This window comes from Podarcis cretensis (genome assembly GCF_951804945.1).
Source record: "Podarcis cretensis genome assembly, chromosome: 9".
NCBI classification, from domain to species: Eukaryota; Metazoa; Chordata; class Lepidosauria; order Squamata; family Lacertidae; genus Podarcis; species Podarcis cretensis.
The window spans coordinates 60,959,078-60,963,983 of record NC_137178.1 but is presented as its reverse complement, the minus strand read 5'-3'; the positions used below and the strand labels follow the sequence as shown (position 1 = coordinate 60,963,983).

The 4,906-nt window shown below is 46.5% G+C and overlaps 1 protein-coding gene across 3 annotated transcripts in view; it reads left to right on the top strand.

The window, feature by feature from the left end:
• Positions 1 to 4,906, top strand: part of GABRG1 (gamma-aminobutyric acid type A receptor subunit gamma1) — a 77,799-nt gene that overhangs the window by 369 nt on the left and 72,524 nt on the right. The window contains exon 1 of one of the 3 annotated variants that reach the window (XM_079989801.1): positions 51 to 70. The exons of 1 other annotated variant lie outside the window; for it this stretch is intronic. The gene's annotated coding sequence lies outside the window, so the exon portion shown is untranslated. Of the gene's footprint in view, positions 1 to 50; positions 71 to 100; positions 637 to 4,906 lie in introns of those variants that run through there. One more of the 3 variants, XM_079989802.1, reaches the window with a different exon arrangement.

Here is a 4,906-nt window from a genome sequence, read left to right as displayed (position 1 = left end):
GTGAGTAGCCGAGGCTCCGCACGTGCAAGCCCGGTCGTGCCTGTGGCCACTTCGCTGCACTTAACCTAAGGTTACCAGATTTTTATTTTTTTTTCCCCAGGGACATTTTTTCAACTTCAATGGATTTTGTATGGGGACTGGTTTGCAAATCCGGGGACTGTATGCATGCATACAGTCTGGTAAAACTTAATTTAACCCTGCATTCGATCGGCGCATCTGGAAAGCAAAGGGAGCTCTGTGCTTTTTCCTGCTTAGGGGGTTCGGTCCTTTGGATGGCATCATCATCATCATCATCATCATCATCCTCACGCTGCCATCACTTTCTGTTCTGGTCCAGGACCGAGCGCCCGCGTTGCTGGAAGGGAGCTGTTGCAACTCGTCACCTAGACAAAAACCGCTGCTCTCCTCTGCTCCTTTTCCGAGTGTGAACTTCTTCTCTGCGAAGCTTGATCCAGTCCGGGTCGATTCTGAAGCAAGTCCCTAGGGAATTAGAAACTGTAGAGTTGGAAGGGACCCTAAGGGGGGGTCATCCAGCCCAGCCCCCTGCAGTGCGGGAATTCTCCCCACAGACGTCCCTGGGTCGAACCCACCAACCTTCTGGTTAACAGTTAGGCACACTGACCCATTGTGCTACAGGTTGCTGAGATTTATTCTTTAAAAGGAGGGGTGTGGTTTGGGGTTATTGGGAGCTGCGAAGCCCCAAGTGTGTCTGCTTAGAAACAGTAAATCTTAGAATTGCGCTGTTGGAAGGGATCCCGTGGGTCATCGAGTCCAACTCCCCTTGTAATGTAGGGATTTTTTGCCCGACATGGGGCTTGAACCAATGATCTAAGAGTCTCATGCTCTACCGACTGAGCTGTCCCAGGTCACTTCTAAGGAAACCAAGGTAGGGTGGCAGACTTGAGCCCCTAGCCTTGGTGAGTTTTAGTAGAAAGTTTTTTTTTTTCTTTTGGAGTGGGGAACAGCCACGTGTTGACTAACAGCCTGATTCCCTCTGAAGTAAATTCCCCTAAGCAAATTCCCCTTAGGTTAAGGTTCTTCTGGTAAGCATGTATATTAGGATGGGGCTAAATGGGAATTATTTTGGGGTAGGAATGCACGGGGAATCATGTTGCAGTGCTGAAACAGCACTTTCTCAGGAAGCATGCATGCAAAGCAACATGCAAACTTACTTATTGGGGAATATGTCATACAGAATCTAGTGGGACTTCCTTCTGAGTAACCCTGTTTAGCATTAGGCTAAGAGCCTGAAGCACTTGGAAATAAGTTCCACTGAGATCAGCAGGACTTGCTTTCAACTAACTGGGGCGGGGGGGAAGTATAACCCCTGTGTCAGTCTTCCGTGCTTTCCAGATGTTTGGACTACAGTTCACATGGGGGTGGGGGTAGTTCTGGGAGTTTTCTGCAGGAAAGGATCTTCTGGGTTTTGTCCTGAAAAGTGGCTGGTTTTGCCAGAGGGCTGTGGAAGGCACTGTAACTGGGAGCAGAAGTTTTATGCTCTTTCTTTCTGTAGCATCGAGTCATTCAAAATTCTGCACTGCACTGCACCGCTAGCACTTCTGGGTGAAAAGCAACTGGTCTTCTGTGTGCACGGACTGTCTTCCTGTGATCTCTCAAAACTACAGAAAATGGTTGTTCGAAAGAGTGTTTACTTGCAGAGCCCGCGGCTTGGCTAAACCTGATCTTTAATGGTCCGGGGGAAACTACAGCCGCAGCTTTTTGCCCTCCTTTCCCCTTGTGCCTTGTGAGTACACATGGAACAGCTGGGGTGCTCCTTCAGAGATTTTGGAAGCCTGATGGATTGGTAATGTAAAAGGGTTGCCAGGCTGACCCTAAAGAAGCAGCACTCCGCGGAAGAAGGCAAGCATGCTGCTTCTAAGATTTTTTTAGGGGGAGAAAAGGAAATCAGCTGTCCCTTTTCAATCCCTTGAATAATTCATAGATACTGTAATGGGCATTGTGCCATCAGTTTGCATTTCTCATAAAGATATTAAATTGCAATGCATAAAGATATTAAATTGCAATCCATTGCCATTTTTTTAATGACGTAGGCCAGATCATTAAGCAGGGTGGGGGAATATTCCGGATATGCAGTACCCAGGGTGGGGGGTTTTTTTATATAAAAAAGTGTTTAAAAGTATTTGAATTCATCCACACAGTGCTATCATTCATGCATCTGTGTCAAGTGTGTGAATCTTAAGAGTGTGCCTCAGCTTCATCACCAGGATGCTGTAGGAAATTGGCCAGAAACATCTCTGATTATTATTATTATTATTATTATTATTATTATAGCATATGCTGTAGTTTGACCCCTCTCAAAGGCTGGTGGGAGGGGGAGACTTGTCAGGTTATGGTAACGTTTCAAAGGCATTGATGAAAATGACACCAGCACAGCTAAGACTTCTTGTGAATGAATCTTAATGAAACGAGTTGCTCCTCAGAAAAAATAATAATATTCAAGTGGGTACATTCTGTTTGCAGAGGGGAGAGAGAACAATCACCTGTGATCATTTAGCTAGTTGACAGACTTTGAGGGAAAAGGCAGGGACTGGGGAGGGAAGTAGTTTGGAAATGGGGCAGAGCAGGAAATGAACTATTACTGCATTCCTTAGCGAAGAGACAAAAGTTAGAGGAGTATTCTGTAACTGCACTAAGAACGTTTGATTTTTGCAGTTTGTGTGCAATTATCCTCAAATTACAAAACTATTAAATGGGAAACGGGGAGGGGGGGAGCTGCTTGACTTGTCGTTTTGATTCCAGGCAGCACTTCCTCAGCTGAATGCTCAGTGTAAACACCAACACCTGCATCAACTGGGTTTCTTTAAAGGCACACCTCCCTCCACCCCCAGCCCCATTCACAGGATAATGGATAAAATGGCTGTAAGTGAAGTGAGTGGTTTTCAGAGCTAGACTTTGCCTCCTAGAATTGTTAAAGCTCTAGGGGTTTTGTTCATAGCTCTACAATGCCTGGGCAGTAGGTCAGCCTCCCCCAACATGGCATTCTCCAGATGTTTGGACTATGGCTTACACCAGCCCTAGCAGGGCTGATGTGAGCTGTAGTCCAAACATCCGTCTGAATGTATGCACATGTTTTCTGAAAGAGGCACCTGGTTTTTAGAAATAGACTACTGTAATTCTCGGGGGGACGCTTGCCGATCGCATGGTCGGCGGTTCGAATCCCTGCGGTGGGGTGAGCTCCCGTCTTTTGTTCCCAGCTCCTGCCCACCTAGCAGTTCGAAAGCACCCTTAAGTGCAAGTAGATAAATAGGTACCGCTTTATAGCGGGAAGGTAAACAGCGTTTCCATGTGCTGCACTGGTGCTGGCTCACCAGAGCAGCTTCGTCACGCTGGCCACGTGACCCGGAAGTGTCTCCGGACAGCGCTGGCCCCGGCCTCTTAAGTGAGATGGGCGCACAACCCTAGAGTCGGACACGACTGGCCCGTACGGGCAAGGGTACCTTTACCTTTACCGTAATTCTCTGAGTACAATGGCACCAAAGTAAAATTTGGGACCACAAAAGTGATGCCTGGCTCCCTTTACAGTGGTACCTCGGGTTACATACGCTTCAGGTTACAGACTCTGCTAACCCAGAAATAGTGCTTCAGGTTAAGAACTTTGCTTCAGGATGAGAACAGAAATTGTGCTCCGGCAGCGCGGCAGCAGCAGGAGGCCCCATTAGCTAAAGTGGTGCTTCAGGTTAGGAACAGTTTCAGGTTAAGTACGGACCTCTGGAATGAATTAAGTACTTAACCTGAGCTACCACTGTATTCTGAATCCTGTCCTGTATTTGCTGAGATATTGAAGTTGTGTGGCATTGCACAATGAAGAATACTGGAGGTAGGAATTCAGGTGGAACCACTCCCCCCCCCCCCCAGTCATGCATGGCACGTCTAGCTTCACATGGCTCCATTTACATAGGGTGAGAGAGACAAAATAAGGCTACAAGTAACCTGAAAGCCTTTCTATCTGTGCTACACATATGAAACCCTCCTCTTGATGCTGTTCAGTAAGGCCAAACATGGTGCTCTCAATAGGCCCACAAGTACCCAGAAGCAGCTTATTTATACCTTTAACCTTAGTCAAACCAAGACTGCAGTTAGGTTGTATACTAAAGTCACCCTCATCCTGTTTTAAAAGCAATGATATGCTATGGGACAAACAGCTACGATTGTTATTGCCATAGTGTGGACAAAGACATTGCAATGGATTCTGTAGTCATACTCTTCTGGGTAGACCAAATAAGTCAGTTGCACATTTATGTGAATCAGATGTCCTGCTGATTAATGAAATTGTGTTGTTGCAGACATAAATGAATAGTCTTGTGAAAGATGGCAAAGTCAGTGAGATTCTCTAGGAGCTAGATAAAAGAAGCCTGGTCTGCTGACTGCTGAACCAAGCCCAGTTGTGTGTGTGTGTGTGTGTGTGTGTGTGTGTGTGTGTGTGCGTGTGTGCTTGTTTGTTTGTTTAGGAGCCAGTGCAAACTGAATATCTACATTTTTGCATTCCTGGTCTTGAGTCAGTCCCAGTTCAGTGAGCAGGTCATCCTATAAATAATCTAGACTACTAGTTACTTTGATAGATTGCTCTTGTCAAATTTTCCATCCATCTTGTTCAGCCAGGAAGACATCTTTAGTGACCTAGATCAAGAATGGGGAATTGAACTAAGGATCACACAGTCTCTTGCAGGTAACTGAGAGAGTGAGGGCATGCTAGCAGTGGGTGGGACCAGAGCCCAAACAGGGCAGTGGCAGTCTTTATCTCTCCTCCTGCTTGCAGCAGGTTGCTTAGGAGGGGCAGGTTGTTACTGCAAGAGGTCTGAACTCACTGCTTGCAGAGGACTTTTGAAAATGGGCTGAGGGTGCTTATGGCCAAAGGTCCCTGCAACCCAATTTCCTGTGCAAAAGC